Source organism: Dermacentor albipictus, chromosome 6 (assembly GCF_038994185.2).
Source record: "Dermacentor albipictus isolate Rhodes 1998 colony chromosome 6, USDA_Dalb.pri_finalv2, whole genome shotgun sequence".
NCBI lineage: Eukaryota > Metazoa > Arthropoda > Arachnida > Ixodida > Ixodidae > Dermacentor > Dermacentor albipictus.
In genome coordinates, this window is record NC_091826.1 from 116,728,793 (window position 1) to 116,747,811 (window position 19,019).

A 19,019-nucleotide genomic window follows, 5' to 3' on the forward strand; every position below is an offset into this window, starting at 1 on the left:
CTTCTTATCCTTGCTTCCGTTGTTGCCTCTGTCCTAATTTTGTTTCACTTATTCTCACTGCTGACTTGTGTACTAATTTTGTTTTTGTTGTTCTTTCCTTGATTCTCCACTTAAAGTTTAAATTTCTTTTATTCTTTTACTCGCTTCCAGATTCTAGATTGTTCCCCGCTTTGTAAGTACGCCCCATAATTGCATATCATCATTATTATCGACGTCATCATCATCAGTCTTTAGTTTTCAACAGCGCAGTCAAGCTGCCTTATTCCGCTTGGAATGTTTTTAAACATGAATGTAGATGCCCTTCCATTAATGCCCTCCACCCATCTCCTTTGCTCACGCGTTGCTTCCGCAAAACAGCATCCAGAAACGATGTTTACCATCCAGGGTCTCCTCCATTTATTTACAATTAGTTTTTTTTTTACGTTTATACAGCAGCAAAGGCTACTTGAGCCTCCAATTAGTATTTTTTTTTTCAGGCATCCATGTATACGGTTGTTAGCCATCTGAGTGGTGGAAACCGATTCGGATGACGGCCTCCAAAACTGCGTCTTTAATTCTTTGTCTTGAATTCCTGCAGTCACGTGTCGCTTATGCCGAATAATACGTAAAACATGCCATTGCCGAACATAGAGCTCTTATGGGGCACCGTTGCGTGGTCAGGGTTGAGTTCGCGCTGAAAGTGACATGCAAAAGAAAGAAAGAACAAAAAAAAGGCGCTGGCTTCCCACCGCACCGGAAATTTTTGCAGCAGCTTTAAAGCTTGAGTGGAGTGCCCGTGACCGATATGGCCGGATTTTAAGGTGACGTTTTCTAAGGTAACATTCGCGGAGTATGTTTACGAGAGAAACATTTTCGCCGGTGTTTTTTCTGCTGAGGAACATCTCGTTTAGGTGAGCTGTCGCTGCTGACCGCATTGCTTCCTTGCTGTGAAATTTATAAGATACTTCATGCTGACATTAGCTGGACGTGCCGGCGAGATGGATTGAAGGGTGAAAATGGGTTCTCTATGAAACGGCGAGGTTTGGCACCTTTTCTTCTACGCATCATACCTCTGGTAAACTTCCTAAATACTTTTGTGACGACGTTTCTGTCGTCAAGCTCTCCAAGCCACGATACAGAACTGCAAATGAAAAGCTGTTTTGCACACTCGATTTTGTTTTCTTCAGCACCTCGGCGCTTCAGCGCCGAAGGCCTTGTTTACAAGTAACTCATGGAGGACGACAAGCTCAATTTTGGGCCAGCGTAATTCAACTGAAAACGGCGTTTGTTTCTCCATGCGTGGTTTTCGAAGCGCTTCGCTGTTTCTATTAAGGAAAAGGGAATCGCTTTATAGACTGCAGCTGATACTGCCGATGCTTCCTCGCAATTTTGTCCGAATTTATTACATGTTCCTCACATTTTATTGATGTACACGTTAAACTACCTTGCACAGTACTAGCGTAAGCGTGAATCAATCCTAGAGACTAAAGAAATAATACCCAGTGCCAGACAACTTGTCTGCAACTGAATCGAGGCTTTGATAAACAGGAAACGGTTTTCTTTAAGATTACAATTGTAGTGTCGTGTTCACACCGTGCTCGGGAAACGTGCATCTGGCGACGCATTGTGTGAATAGCGAAAAAAACATGGAAAGGGTCTCTCGCTACGATGGGTTTTTGGTGTGTGGGTACCGGCACCTCCAACGTTACCCCTTCAGATTGTAAGGCGAATGCTGCGGTGTATCGAACCTTCCGTACAAACTCCTGCATCAAGGAAATATTTCAGAAGTTGCGCGGTGCTAATTAAGCGATCCTTTCGTGTGACACTTCCTGCAACCACGCCGCTGCCACCGCAATTCCAAATGTTCTGCCATTTCTGTGCTGAGCCCTTCGCGTACATCACGCGCCATAAACTGTGAGAGAAACGGGAACAAAATTGGAAGCGCTGTGTGTTTTTATTTGTTTACTTGTTGCATTTCTTGGTATTGAACCCTATTTGTTAGTATGCTCCGTGAAAGCTAATGTTTTCCCAGGATGTAATTGCACAGGCTCACAGAAACGAGCCTGTCTTGTTTTCTTTTCACTGTTTTAGTTTATGGTTGTTTCTTTAAGTATATAGAAACAGTTTTAGCCAGTTTCGCTTTGGTTTTGTAACCTCGCTAATGTATGCATTCGAGAGAGTCAAGTGCGTACATGGCTTTGCCGATAACATGGCATTTTTTATTCGAACAACTAAACCCGACACATCATCTCCATTACCCCTATAAAAATGTTTCTCCCGCTTGTGAAGGGCCAACTTTCTTTGTATATTTGGTTTGTTACGTAGTATTTGTCTGATAAACATTCTTTTCTTTCTGGTCTTTCTGTTTCTTTTTGTAACTTCCACTAAAGGTTGTGCTTCATAAAATCTGCATTTCGTGCTTAGACGAGGTGCGTTCAAAAAGCATCAAGCTTTCTTCTTTCCAACGTAAAACACTGAAGTGCCGGAGGCTTCCGTCGATGGAGATACGGATGAGACATTCATGCACATGCGTGTATTTTTTTCACATGCGGAAAGTTTAAGTTAGTATTTGGCTTTACCGGTAGCGTGGCATCTTTTATTCGAACGACTTAACCCGACACATCATTTCCATTACCCTTATAACAGTATTTCTTGCGCATTTAGACGTCTGGCTTTCTCTGTATATTTTGTTGGTTACGTTGTACTTGTCTCATAAACACTATTTTCTTTTTCATCTTTCTATTTCTTTTTAACTTCCACTAAAGCTAGTGACTTCCCCTTCCCTTCCCCTAGTGCAGGGTGGCAAACCGGTGGCTTTAACTCTAGTTAACCTCGTTGCCTTTATCTCAGTTGCATCTCTCTCTACTCAATGACATTCTCATTTCGGCTTGTTGAAGGTCTGCATGAACGCCGTTTGCTCTCCACTAATGTGCGGCTATCTTTGAAGCGGTTGTACCACTCCCTTATCCGTGAGGTGTCCATGACATTGTCTCCAAAAGCCTTCTCAACCTTGCGGATGGTTTCCACTTGGGTACCACCAAGGTATTGGGAACATTTGATGCAATATCATTGCCTATGTTGCTCCGTCATTTTACAACTTACTAAAATCCGACAAGGGCTCAGTACATGCCCTCCCTCCTAGGTCGACTGGCAGAGATTTGGATCACATTGGCAAGCATTGGATCAGTATATTCAAGGTGACCGAGAATTCGGGCATGAGGGGAGTGTCTGCAAAATTCGTACCGAAACTGCTAACAATGGAGCAGATGTAACTGCGTCTGGAAATCGCACAGGACCTGCTATACAATTGAAAAAGTAACAATATTTATGTACACCTTGATCACAGGCGATGAGTCATGGGTTTATGGGCATGACTTAGAAGCCAAGATGCAGTCGTCACAGTGGAAACATCTGACAGTCCCGAGAAAAAAAAAATATGGCATGTCCGCAACAATGGCAAGGTCACGTTCATAGCTGTTTTTACTCCCGTGAGGTGGTGCACCATGAGTGTGCAGCAGAAGGCCAAACCATCACAAAGGAATACTAGCAGGAGGTCCTTCGTCCCATTCGTGGTGCTATTGGGTGCAAATGGCCAGATCTGAGGGAACCAAAAACTTAGCACCTCTATCATAATAACGCACCCGTCCACTCTGCACATTCGATTGAGATTTTCATCGCCAACCACAAAATTGCTCGGGTTCGTCCGAATCCTTACTCCCTCGACATGACTCCGTGTGATTTCGGCTATTTCCCAAACTGAGTATGCAGCTGAAATGAACCCGATATGAGTCTTGAGAAGACAACACGTGGAATGTGATGGCCTGGCTGATCGCCATTCCAAAATGATGCGTTTCAGAAATGTTTCTAACATTAGCGGTAGTGTTGGTAGAAGTGTGTACATTACCCAGGAAACTGCTATGAAGGGGATTACGGTTTTGTACCTCCTAATCAGAAATGCGTTTCTACTAAACAAAGTTTTCATACTTTTTGAACACACCTCGTATTATACGTTGGGCGTAAAGCAAGTCTATAAATACCGTCTAGGGCGTGCTTTAACGCGAGAGCGTTAAGGGCTCTATATCGCAGACAATTCGGCGTCGGCGTCGTAACCGTCGCTGGCGGCCTGAGAGTGAAAATTGCCGTGTATATTTAGGCATATATATATATGCCGTACCATGCTATACGACGTTCGGTATATGCGGATTGTATTTTCACACTGTTCTATCGCTAAGGTATCACTATCACAGCTTGTCGTCCATTTTGAAAAAGTTAATCTTCGGCATTTCGAGAATTACAACCCACGAACAAATGCCATGAAACGCAACACCGACTGCGCATGCCTTTCATGTTAAACCTGGTCAGACTGAAATAGTAAAAGTGCGCAAAAATAGCAGAAACGTGAAAAATGATGTAACTATTTGGCGAGGCTTGCACCATCTCCGCCATGGACGCACGCCGAGGACAGGTTTTTCTTCCAGAAAGCTCGCTTTCGTGCATAGCAGTCACCACCAGCGTTTAACGGTAATGTTTGACTGCTATCGCTTTCCACTCTTAAAGGCGAAGGTCAAGCGTGCTCGAAATTTTTGTTGACCGAACTATTTTTATTCTCCATCATTCCACACCTTTTTAAATAACACGAACTCGCCGTGGTTGCTTAGTGGCTACGGTGTTAGGCTGCTAAGCATGATGTTACGGGATCGAAGAGGGTTCTAGCATCGTGACTGATTGCAAAGGTGACTGGATGCAGTAGTAGTATTATAGTGAGGCTTTCTGGTCAGTATTCGAGATAGTTTGTCGTAAGAAAGTGTGCCTTTCGGTAAGCCTAGCATGTTCGTGCAGAAGGGCACGTGTAAAATTGAAATTTTGTGCACAGAGCCTGACAGAGGAGCACAGCGTACAATAAACACTTCAGAACACTCGGCATAATTATATACCTCGCCGAGACCAGTGTATTTCAGAAAATGTTCAGCATAGAGCGCGCACAGAGCCTGCAAAACACCATTATCACACAAAACGCCAAACGTCCCGGCCACGGCGACCGCATTTCGATGGGGGCGAGATGCGAAAACACCCGTGTAGTTAGATTTAGGTGCACGTGAAAGAACCCCAGGTATTCGCAATTTCCTGAGTCCCCTACTACGGCATGCCTCATTATCATATCGTGGTTCTGGCACGTAAAACCTCATAAATAGAAAAAAAATTGCTGCCCAAGCACTCCCTACAGATGGTTAACCAGTGAAGCTGCAATGTGTGGCCCCGGTGTTTATCACTGCGTGAATCCGTACGGTTTGTTAAACGATGACTTGGTAGACTGCCGTATTCTTGGTACGTCCAACACCACCTACACAGCAGAAGGCATTCTCCCTCCAATCCATGACGTCATGTTACCTGGCCCGACTGCCATAGAATCGAATGGGGATGCTCCCGAGTAGGCAACAGGGGTTTTGAAGTCATCGCTTTCATCACGCTAGCCTTGTCAATGGAAATTTCGGGCAAGGTAGCATGACGTCATGGATAGGAGTAAACAGGCCTTGTGCCATCCAGGTGGTGTTGTCTAATCGCGCGCCTCTCTTTCTCTCTTTCTTTTTCGCGCATCCACATGGGGTTCCGCCGGAGGGTTTTTCGGCATACAGGTGACCGACAGACGGACGGACAAATCGGCTAGCCATTTACATCTTCGTTGTAAAAAAATAAACACTGAACACCATTGTCTCCAAGCGAGCACTGCTTACTCCAAGTAAACTCGCTCTACTGCTCGGAATTGTGCCGTACGATGGCTTTGCCTCAATATGTCTATATATATGGCGGTGCACCCTTTACAAGGGCACTATTCTATGTGTTTGCATTGACTACACTGTAGTGGCGCTAATTTCGTCCGTGCTATTAAGGCTACCTATTTTGCGAATAATTATTGCTTCTTGTCTCGTAGAGACCAACCTTTCTATGCGTTTTGCGGCTCGCTACGACGCTCTAAATGCGCAAAATGGCAATTGTTTTCTGGAAGTTGGTACTGGATGCATGAATCAATTAAGAAGACCTAGCCACTAAAAAGATAGAATTCTGGATTCCCATACCTTTGCCCGTCCTTCGGGTCGTCGGACACCCTTCGTCCCCTAGTGATGGGGTGTTCCAACCTCGCAAAGCCTGACAATCAAGAATATGAAGACGGAGAAAGTGGAACCGAAGACCAAAGCTGCAGAGGCCAATGGCTACCTCTACTGAGGAGGCCACCCGCCAGGGATGAAAAGAAAAAAAAAACTCTCTTTCTCACTGGTTCGCACTATTAAACTTTTATTCTCCCTCTCTCTCTCCTCTGGCATTTTACGGGTTCTGCCTGCTGTATGATTCAAAGGCATGCCATAGTGGGGGATTCCGGAATTATTTTGACCAGATGGGGTTGACTAATGGAAAAATTGTCTTTCAATGCAGGGTTAATAATAGTGGATTCTAGGAAAAAAGGCAGAGGTAAGGACACCTAATAGGATTGTTTAAAGTCGCGGAAATTTTAGGTTCTTTACATGGCCATGACACAGCGTTGATGTGAATAATTAGTAAGAATGAAGTGGACAGCAGACTTGTTACTGCTTAAATGATGATATATGAAATTTGCTGGAACGGCTAAGCGCAACCCAAGAACTAGTCAGAAAGAACATGGGAGTAGCGCAAAACAACGCCAAATTCTATTACGACAAGAATGCGAGGCTTCGTACGTTTAACGCCGGAGACCAGGTAATGACCCTCAAACCTTCAAGAAAGAACAAGCTTGAAGTTCACTGGGACGGGCCCATTAAAGTGTTGCACAAATTTTCAGATACTAACTATGCTCTGAAAATGCCCGGTTGCAGGAAGGAAGTGAGGATATATCACTCCAATTTGATGAAGACGTATGTAGAGCGGAACGGAGTCGTTGACTACACCATCAAAGAGCAGGAGGGCACTAGTACCAAGTTTAAGGAGTATAGGGCGACCTCCAACTCTGAAATCTGCCTAGGAGCAGTAATAGAACACTCGGTAAGCTCGCACTCTCTAATACCCGAGCAGCCAGATGAGCTGAAAGCGGTGTTAGGGGAATATATCGAGAGGTACAACGATGAAATAGAGCTGACATGAACCAAACCAATAACATCAAAGCCTTACAGGGTGTCTCCAAGACAGAGAGAGATTATGGAAGCAGAGATACGGCGCATGCTAAAGTTGGGAGTTACTGAGGCCGCTGAGAGTGACTACACATAACCGCTAATAATGGTAGAAACCCCTAACAAGGACCCTTGTCCGTATGTTGACTACAGGAAGTTAAATGCCATCACTAGGGATCAGTTGTACCGGATACCCAAAATTGAGGAACGAATTAAAAGAGTTAGCGCTGCTAAATACATTTCAACCATAGACCTCGTGCGGGGGTACTGGCAAGTTCCCCTTTCAGAAAATGCCAGCCGCTATGCGGCATTCATCTCACCTGTAGACACTTTTCGCCCTCTCGCACTCAGCTTCGGGCTGAAGAACGCGCCGTTTAGCTTCTCTAAGTTAATGGATATTGTCCTAAAAGACTTGCAGGAATTCGCCTTGCCCTATATGGATGATGTAGCAATTTTTCGGACAGCTGGGAACAACGCGTATCGCACCTGAAACAGGTGTTCTCACGGTTGAGGGAAGCCGGCTTAACGATGAAAGCGGAAAAGTGTAGGTTTGGTGGTTCGCAGGTTACTTATCTGGGCCATGTTGTCGGCCAGGGAATGAGACGGCCGGCCGAGCTGAAAATAGCTATGACTGGAGAATTTTCTCAGCAGCGCACGAAAACAGACCTTCGTTCATTTTTGGGACTTGTGGGGTACTATCAACGTTACATTCCGAATTACTCGCAAATGGTAAGTCCATTAACGGACGCCCTCCGAAAAGGAGAACCGAGTAACGTACACTGGGATAAGGACAAAGAGAACGCTTTCCAAAAGTTTTAAAACGCTATTGGTTTCTCGTCCTGTGCTTCGCGCGCCAGACTACACAAAGGAATTCATAGTTCAATGCGACGCAAGCGACAGAGGTATGGGCGTGGTACTTAGTCAGGTCGGCGGCGATAACGAGGAGCATCCTATCCTCTATGCCAGCCGTAAACTAAATATAAGAGAGGAAGCCTACTGCGCTTCCGAGTAGGATTGCGCTTGTTTGGTTTGGGCCGCCCAGAAGCTGTCGTGTTACTTGTACGGATAGAAGTTCATCTTCGAGGCCGACCACTCTCCTCTGACGTGGCTCAATCAAATGTCACAAAATAATGGCCGCTTGCTCCGATGGAGCCTAACTCTCCGAAGGTACAACTCCGTTAAATATAAGAAGGGAAAGTTGCATAGCAATGCGGATGGTTTGAGCAGGCTAATTTGAATTCTGCGCTTGAGGGTCCCGCCTAAATTTTAGGGTTACTAGTGTTAATTGTTTTAAGCCAAGAAGATTTCCTCTCATTTAGCAGGATTCCCTCCATGATTACTGAATTTGTCAGCACGAAATTGCTTCGGAAATTGGCATAGCGAAATGCAGCACTTTTTTTGTCTCTGCACTTATGTTTTTTTGAAGCCTAGGGAGAGCCATGGTACGTCATTTCGGCGCAGAGCCGTGTTGTGGGGTTCATTTTGCAATTGCCTGTCCTTCTTTGATGTTGTGCGGTGGTGACATCATTGCACAAGTGGTCACTGCGAGCCAAGACATCACCCCCTGGCCACCAGCCGTTCTCTTCCTGCCCAGCGGTTATCTGCGCTAGACAGTCGAGATTTTCCGGGCCATGAAGGCACTGTTAAGAACGGCCAGCTGCAGTGCAAGTTTGCCAGCCATTTACGCCAGCGGTGGCAACCTCATCTTGGAATGCCGCCGCCAACCTCTAGCCATGGCGTGACTAAGTCGACTTTGTGTCAGAAACAATACGCACGTCCTCCACTCTCCGTCGCTTCGGCTAGGATGCGTTTCACGAAGCAGGCTTTGTGCTGAAACCGCCACCGTTACGCTCTTCCCTCGTCGCCGTTGTGACTGAAGGAGTTCGACTAAGCAGGCTTTGTGTGCAACACGACCACGCGGACCTGATCGGCTACCCGGGACGGCTCTGAGCCCTACGAGATTCGTGTGGTGTCGGTATCGGATCGTGAACACGTGTATGCGTGCATGTTTGTGTGTAAACCGTTCAGTGGAGAGGCGGCTAGTTTACGGGGACTAAACGAACGTTCGCGTCACCTTGTATCGCGGGAGGACCGAGTTTTTAAAAACTGCTGTTGTGGAGATGCTCCACACTTCCTTAAACAGTCATGTTAGACTGAGACATTCTCTCAAGTAGTCGTCTTACACTGACGTACTTTCTCTCGCAGTCTTGCTAGAATGATGAACTGCATGTAAATAATGTAAATAAACCCATATTCCTCGTTCTCGATGAGAAGCAGTCGTTCCCTTCATCAACGTCCTCCGCGTGGATAACTTGGATGACGGCGTGGGCCAGCTACCTTCGAATTCATGCCGTACTCCAATCTTGACAACCGATCACGAGGGATGGGATTGAGCCCCCAATCCTGACAGAAGCTAACGAACCGCACATTTTGTCAAAAAATATAAACTTCGTGAGTAATCTATCACTTTCAGAAAGCGTGAAAAACAGGCATATACCGTTTCATGGCACTTATTGTTGCATTAGCTACTTTGTTGTAAGAAGACCTGGATTGCACAACATTAACAACTCTGCAATACTTTATACAAGGCATATGTCCACATCGCTGTTCAATTCTTCGCGCGACATGGTAAAACGACGAGGCTGCCATATAACTGCTTCGGAGCCGATTCTTGAATAATGCTACGTGCAAGCTACCTTACTCAGCCACCGTAACAACTCTGGCAGTACTTAATGATTTTTACGAAATGCCGCATCAGCAATTTCGGGGACTGGTTCAAGGACGACAAGTAGTAGAGGATATCTATCAGACCTATTGTCTTTTAGTTTAAAAACAATTTGTTTTAGTCGAGAGACGTGTAACTGAGTTCACCGTTGAAACATGTCAACCTTTGCTTAAACGGGTAATACGCAGGGGCGCACTAAAATGAGAACGACAGCGCGCCGTTGAAGTTGTGCTGTACTTCACTGATTCAAAATTTCGCCCGACGGGCAATGCATTGACACAAAAGCAAGGTCAACCGTTCGGCATAGCTTCTCGAACGATGCTGTATCTGTATGCGGGTGCGACATGTCTGCGCGGAGCAGCACGCATGGCAACGGGTGCTGCACGGAAGGAACACCGCCATTGGCATAACAGGCGTCGCGCTAGGAACTATGAAGCTTAGCGACCGGAACGCGGCAGGTAAAGCAAGCAACATAGCAACAATAAACGTTAACAGCCAGGGTATAGTGGCTGGGGACAACCGCCTCGGCCGAGGCACTGGTAAGAAAACCGGCTATGAATAACTAAGAAGTAAAAATGAAACTAAGAGGGAAACATTTTTGGTAAATCAGACGACAATTTTTTTCGCGTCAAGGTCAGGACGCATTAGAACACGCATTTGTAAAGCGAGATACACCAAGAAAAAAGAAGCATGCGCTTGCTGCGGTAAAGCTAGTGAAGCGTTGGAACCTGTCATATCAGAAAGCGAAGATATCTACCCGGTTGTAAGTTTAGGAACCGCTGGGACTCTTGATGGTTTGGGGTTCGGGGACAGCAGCAGGAAAGTAAACTTGGCGGCCATAGACATAAACAAAACGTGGGTGGAGGTGTGTTGGCAGAAAAGTCGGGAGAGCACAAAAAATCTGAGAGGCACAAAAACGAACTTCCCTATAATGGAACAGAAAACTTGACGCAACGCATATTTTTCAACTTAAGATAGTTATTACATACGGTAAAATAAAAAAAAGAGAGATTTCTTACCAGCATTAGGTTGTCCCGCTTTCTTTTGTTTCTTTTTCTTTTTTTTAACGGTGCCTCTCCAGCAATCAGAAACACTTTTTATTTTGGCAAATTAGTTCAGCGGAAACCCGTAAAATGGAGGACAGTACATTAAAGAGAAAATAGTGAATGAAAATTTTTCTTTTATTCTGTTTTCTGTTTTATTGTTCTTTTATTACTATGTTGATGTGGGAAACTTGGAAACGTGGGAAAAAATACTTGGGAAACTCTACTTCTGTCCTAGGCTAACAATTATAGAAGATAGGTGCTTTTGTGTGCTTCGACTTTCATTGCATTTTAGTACGTGAACACTCTGTCGCCAGTGGGTAAGGACATTTGTCTAACGACGTGGACAGCAGTTCGATGATGCTTCAACTCATCTTGCATATACATGCATCTTATCTTATCTTATCTTGCATATATGCATGTTTATTATCACGAACTCTTTCATTTTCTTTTTCCTTCTCTACTGGGCAAAGCCAGAAGCCTCCAAATCTCCAAGTTTGTGGAGCACACTTTAGCATGAAGTTTGTCCCAACACAAGCACAAACTCGAAAGAATTTAGCTTGCCGGGCTCCTCGGAAAGAGAGGTCGAGTCGACAAAACACATACAAAATATCTTGTCTCTCTTTTTTGTTTTCCTCCTCACCCAAATTTTTCGCAGTGCGCCATGGTTGACAGCTTTCTTCCTTGTTGGCTACGTTGTTGTGCTGATAAGCACGAGGTGACGCGATTGAAACCCGCTTATCGCGGCCGCATTTCGATACGGGCAAAATGCGAAAACAGCCGTTTACTTAGATTTAGCTGCACGTTAAAGAACCCAAGGTGGTCAAAATTTTCGGAGTCCCCTACTACGGCATGCCTCATGGTTGTCATATGAAGCTTCTGGCGTCATCACACATCGCGTCACGTGCACAGGTGATCCAAAACTCACACCACGATCGTTGTTACGTCACCGCTTTTCTAGCTCCAGCTCTAGCCTCCGGGGCGCACGATCCTAGAGAAGCTAGGCTTTGCACAAGGAGACATAGAAAAAGACTTTGCGGACCTCCCACGGGACATCCGCGCCAAGATCATGGTCCGCCCTATACCCAGAAACGTACACCCCGAAAACAACAGGGGCAGACGACAAGCGAGAGGACAATTCCTTCTTAAGCAAGCCTTGGCGAACCGTGAACGCTCAGCTTTTGTGGACGCGGCGGCATACACGGGAAACAAAGCTTTCGCAGTGGCGGTTGTGGACGGCCGTGGATCCACAAGATATGCAGCCACGGTAATTGCAAGGAAGCCTGAGCAGGCCGAACAGGTTGCGATCGCTGTTGCGCTCACCGACGACAATCTTTCTCATATCTACAGCGACTCAATAGCCGCTATCAGAGCATTCCAAAAGGGCACGGTCTGCGCACAGGCTCTCAGGATTGCTTCAAAGAAAGAGATTAAGAACCACTTCATATACTGGTTCCCGGCACACTTAGGACCAAAGATCGGCGACGTCCCCAACCTTAACGAGGCGGCACACGAGGCTGCGCGCGCGCTTACAGACCGCGCGGCTTCACCCAACCACTCGGAGAATAAGGACGCGCCCACTACATACAATGAAATCACTAAACACTACTACCTACAACGCAGACAGTATAGCACGCCACACCGCACGCTCACTCGAGCTCAAGGGGTTACACTCAGAATGCTACAGACAGACACATACCCCACTCAAAACAGATTACACCATTACATGCCTGAGCTCTACGACAAGTCTCATTGCACCAATTGCAATACATCCCTTAACGTACATCATTTACCCTGGCCGTGCTCGCAAGCTCACGTAAACTACGACCAGGACAAGCGCAAGTTTGAAGAGGCAATCCGGAGTGAAGAACTCGCTCTCCAACTCTGGGCCGTCCAGCAGGTCCACGACGCCGCCAGGAAACTCAACCTCCCGGTTCCGTCGTGGGAGACGCCCACTCCATGAGAGCCCAAAGCTCTCGTGGCCTGCAGGACCTGAATAAAGTTGATTTCCTTCCTTCCTTCCAGCCCATTCTTTCCATCTGCCCATTGAGCTGCCCTGGGCGAAAATGCTTACAGGATTCGCTTACGAGCCATGGAGAAAAGAAAGGCCCGATTGGCCGCCGCAGCACAGACGCTGCCCAGCGGGCTACAACCCCGGATCAGACCGCCAACAGGTGTAGCAGCTGAAATCGCTACATTATGGGTGTTTATCATGGCTCACGATGCCGAAGTGCATAATGCATATTTACATGCATGCCTGTTAGTAAAACAAAGCTAATGCTACTCATCGTCCACGTATTCTAGCGCATAAGATTGCGCCGCCGATTTTTGCACTCCTTGAATGAATGCAGCGTTCGTGAAGCATCTCTGTAAATGCCTATGTCGAGGTTTGAATTTCTCTGTTGTGCAATTATGTGCAACGCTTCGCATTACGCCTGGAAACCATAGTTTCGTCACGCATTGCGTGTAACCTTTTCCCCGTTTTAATCAAATTGCAACTATGCGACTTTTAATGTTGCCTTATGGGGTTCTGGAATACATTACGGATAACGGCAGTACGGCACTCTGCTACGCTTGGATGCGTCGTTTGCTACATAGACAGTAATCAATCTACCCGGACAGAAGATATATCGCTCATATCTCACAATATGCTTCGTGCATATTCGTGCCATATGCTTCTTGCGTAGAACGTGCATCGCGCGTTTCATGGAGGAGACAATTTAAAACGAACTAAGCGTCTGCTATGACGCACGAAACCTTGGAGAATACGAGCATTTGCAGCATGTTTTTAAAGCACATGATGATACTACAGGCTTCAAACTCCGGAAAGCGTCTCATAAAAAGCGGCCCCTGTGTCCACCTAAATCTGAAACTTCTGGTATATTTTTTTTATATTTCTCAGGAAAGTAGGGCAAAGTTGTAGCCATTTTGCATAAAGCTTCTAAACGAGCCGGAAAGAGGGGTTTGAAATTCAGTTTGGTACATAATTAAAAGGCGCACACTTCAATCTTTTCCTGCATACTGAACATCAAATCCCTCCCCCTTCCCCCATTTTCTCAAAAAAATATAAACTTTGTGATGGTGATCTAGTGCTGTCAAAAACCGTGAAAAACCGGCTTATAAGGTCACACAGCACTTATTGTCACTTTAGTTGCTTTGCTATAATAACACTTGCATGCCATAATTATAACTCTGCACTACTTTATAGAACAGTTTATGAACAGTTCGCAGAACTGTTCAAGTCCACGCGCTACATAGTAACACAACTCGGCAGAGTCTGCACTGCTTTGGAGCCGATGCTTCAATAATGCTACGTGCAAGCTATCTTACTCATCCACCTTAAGAACTCTGGCAGCACTTGAGCATTTTTATGAAAGGCTGCATCAGCGATTTCGGTGACTGTTTCAAGGAGGAAAAGTAGTAGAGGATTTCTATCACAAATTCGGTCTTTTAGTGTAAGACCATACTATTTTATATCAGAGATATGTATTTGAGTTAACGTTTGAAACATATCAGCCTTTGCTTAGACGGTTAATATGTAGGTGCATACAAACAATAAGAGGGACAGCACGCCGCTGAAGTTGTGCTGCAATTGATTGATTCAAAATTTCGTCCGATGAGCAATGCATTGACAGCAAAAGCAAGGTCAAGCGTTTGCTAGGACTTCTCGGACAACGATGTACGTATATGCGGTAGCGATATGTCTGCGTGGAGCAGCACGCCTGGCAACTGGTGCTGCACGGAAGGAACAGAACGCTGGCAGCTAACAGCTACATCAGCCGCCGCGAAGGGCGTAGCTGGTGTCGCACTAGGAACTAGGAAGCATACTAGCCCGAACTCAGCCAGTATAGTAAGCAGCATAGCAACGGAGAACGTTAACCACAATGGTATAGTGGCTGGGAACTTAGGTGGAGGCACTGGTAAGGCAACCGGCTATGAATAACTAAGAAGTAAAAATGGAACTAAAAGGGATTTTTTTTCTTGACAACTCAACGGAAATCTTTTTTTGGAGCAAGGCCAGAATCGCCTTAGAATGCGCTGTTATAAAGCGAGATACACCAAAATAAAAGGAGCATGGGCCTGCTGCGGTAAAGATAAGGAAGCGCTGGAACATGTTATATGAGAAAGTGAAGATATCTAGGTAACGGTGTTATCCGTGAACGACTGGACTACAGGAACAGCAGGGATAAAGTAAACATCTCCGCAATGGAGATCAGCTGAAGGCGGTTACATGTGTGTTTGCACGAACGTCGGGAGATCTAAAGAGCCGTGGGGTGGAAAGCAAAGTTCCCTATAATGGAACCGAAGGTTTGTCGCTGCGCATACTTGTCGCCTTATTATAGTTGAGACAGGTGGTAAAACAAGACAAATAGGGATTTTCTTCCAGTATTCACTTGTTCCGTATTTTTAGTGGTGTTTTGCAGATATCAGGAACACTTTCTGTTTTTACAAATACGTACAGCGCGAACCCGTAAGGTTCAGGACAGTATATTAAAGGGAAAATAGTGGGTGGTAATTCTTTTGTATTGGGTTTTCTGTTTGTCATTTTTTTCAATACCGTGTTGCCCTGGCGGAACTCAATACCATACTCTTCGGAAGCTCCACTTCTGTCCTGAATTAATAATTATAGAAGTTAAATGCTGTTATGTGACTTGATTTTCCGTTCATTTTAGTACGTGGATAATCCTTCGGCAGTGGTTAAGGACACTTGTATAACCGCGTGGACAGCAGTTCGATCATGCTTCAACTCATCAGGGTAACAACCTTACCTTTCATATATGCATCTTTATTATCACTAACTCTTGCATTTTCTTTTTCCCCTTCTACTGAGCAACGCCAGAAGCCTCAAAATTTCCAAGTTTTTAGAGCTCACTTTAGCATGAAGTATGTCTCAATATGAGCACGAAGTCGAAAGTATTTAGCTTGCCGCGCTTCTCGGAAAGGCAGGTCGAATCGAGAAAACACCAATACATACTATCTTCTCTCTCTTCTTTGTTTTCCTCATCACCCAAACCTTTCGCAGTGCGCCATAGCTGACAGCTTTCTTTCTTACTGGCCATGGTGCTGGGCTACTAAGTACGAGGTCGCGCGATCAAAACCCGGCCACGGCGGCCGTATTTCAATAGGCGTGAAATGCGAAAACAGTCATGTGCTTAGACTTAGGGGTACGTTAAGGAAACCATGGTGGTCCAAATTTCCGGAGTCCTCCACAACGGTGTGCCTCATAATCAGAAATTGATTTTGGCACGTAAAAGCGCATAACTCAATTTTTTTTGACAGCTTGCTGAATTTTCAGTCGAGACCTGAGAGTTTGGCAACGTCGCCAAGGTTACAGAAAAATGCAAGAAATGTCCAGTAAACGATGGAGTGAAAATGTGCTTGAAGGCAAGTATTCTAGTACGAACCATGTACTGCTTGAATCCACATTCCAGCAAATAGTCTTTCTAATTCAGGTGTTTTATACTCGCGTTGCGGAATCAGCTTGAAGAGGTGACTCCGTATAAAACGGAAATGTTCTACCTTGAGTTTGCACTCTTGATGCGTGGGAGCTATATCAGCTGATATATGCATGCAATCTTTTAGAAAAGGTGAACGTGCAGAGCATTTCCCGTAATAATCGTCTAAACTGAACTGTGGCGCTTTCTCACAACGAGCTGTCTTAGACTAGTATCCAGCGTTTCGTGATGTGCGTAGGCAAGATTGATGGGGGCCTGTATAGGGCTAACATGGCTTAAGCATAAGGCAAAATCGCATCAGCGTATGCGCCCAGTGGCGTTTGAGGCCCGATGCGTCAACACCGGGGATGGATGCTTACTCGATGCGTTGCAATCTGCGCAAAAAGTGACAGCGCGGCCGGGGCGCCCTGTGCCTTGTCGACGACGGGCGATACCCTTGCCGTGGAATGTGGTGACGCGTGCATCGTACAGACTGGGAACGGAATCGTTGTCGCCACCGTGCGCGCTCGCCCCGGCGCGTCAGAGAGGGACCTTGAATATCTTATGATCGACACATTTGGGTGGATCCTCGCGGTTGACCCCAATCCCCTCTTATTGTGGGTGACTTTGAGGTCGATGTGTATCGTCCCGACGGAAATTGGTTCTTGGTAATTCGTTTGGAGAGTGGCGGCCTTCGATGTTACAGCCAGACAATGACGCCACGATGCGATATCGGTCACGCATAGAGCTAACGCTCGCTATGAACGTCTCCAGTGTCGTCAAATAGCACAAGGCCTTCTATCGTAGCGACCATAAAGCCATAATTGCTGGGGTGAAGCGATAGGCACAAAAATAAATAAACATGAGAACGTGCATTCATATTTGTGTTATATTGTTTTATTGTCTTACTTTAATTTCGATATTGTTATATGCAGCTCGGCAAGTCATCCACCTTCACATGGTAGAATAGCGCACAATTTTACCCTCGAAATGAATAAATAGCAGCCTTTCTTGTTTTTGTTTTTGGGAACATTATGCAAAGGTATGCTGGTACCCCATTAGATGGCTCCAGCTACTTTCCCTAAATCACGGATGCTTTGTTAATCCTCCCTTTCCTAATTTTGCTGTCTCTTACATATATATACATATATATATATATATATATATATATATATATGTACATTTAAATATATATATATATATATATATATATATATATATATATATATATATATATATATATATATATATATATATATATATATATATACCTCACAGGCCCCTAGAGGGGGGAGAGTACACTCAAACATTATACAGTAATTAGAATACCAATGTGAATACATATAAAAAAATACAGTGTAAGAAATAAGAATTTAAGAATACTAAAGAATGCAGTCGTCAGCAAAAATGCCCACCTGTGAGTAAATGTTATTGGGTAAGTCATTATTATACATTAGAAATAGCAATGGCCCAAGAATGCCGCCTTGTGGTACACCTGAAGTAATGTGCAAAAGAGGAAAGGCGAATTATTACCTTATGTGAATTGCTGAAGATTAGAAAGGAAATTGCGAATCCATGTTAATGTAAGAGAATCTAATTTAAGAGCAGATAATTTCAAATTCTAACGGCAATGTGGAACGAGGTCAAACGCTTTTGAGAAGTCTAGAAAAGCACAATCAATTTGCAGATCCTCTTCTTTTTATCATGCAAATCAGTTAGTAATTATAGTAATTGCGCTTCACAAGAGAAGTTCCTCCGAAATCTGTGTTGGTTAGAAAAGAAAAATTGGTTGGCTTCCAGGTGACTGTAGACATTCGATGGAGTTACATGTTCTAGCATTTTACAGCATATAGATGTTAATGATATTGGACGGTAGTTTTCCGGTGCATGTTTATAACCTGACATAAATATGGGTATGACCTTCGCTATCTTCCAGTCCGAAGGCAGCAGTTCAGTCTCTAAAGATTTCCTGAAGATGTGAGAAATAATTTTACTAGATGCTATGATGATGTTGTTCAGAATTTTAGAAATGATGTCGTCAACGCCACAGGGTGTGGTAAGCTTGAGGCTATTATCAGCCATGCGATACCTTCAACTGTTATTTGAATTGGTGACATTTATTGGTAGTTCAGCTCTTCTGATCTTCTGTGGTGAATATAGAAGAAAAATAAGTATTTAAAGTAGAAGCACACTGAATATTTGGAATGGGAGCGTTATTGTTGTGTAAAGAAATGTTAGAGAGGTCCTGATCTGGCCTTATTGTGTACCACAACTTTCTGAGATTAGATTTTAAAAGAGATGGTAGGTCATGAGTGAAGTATTTATCTTGAGCTGAAGACAGGGCAGAACAGTAAATTTTCAAGCTTTCCTTGTAGGTGCCCCTAGCTGCTTGCGTGCGCAAGCACTTCGCACTTTCGTAATGGCGGTTCTTCTTGTTTCTCAGTAAGCGTAGAGATCTGGTGAACCATGGGTTGGATTTATCATTGGCTATCCTAATGAGAGGGACGTACTGGTTAACCAAGGCAGAAATCTTATTCCCGATGAGTATCCAATTCTCCTCCACCCAATCGACTGTGAAATGAAGGTAATAGCACGTGGAAAAAGAATATATCTAATTCAGAAATTATAACGTAGTAATTGGCTTTGTTATAATCGCGTATATTTTCAGTAGCGAAACCTGTAAAAGATGAGGGTACGTTGA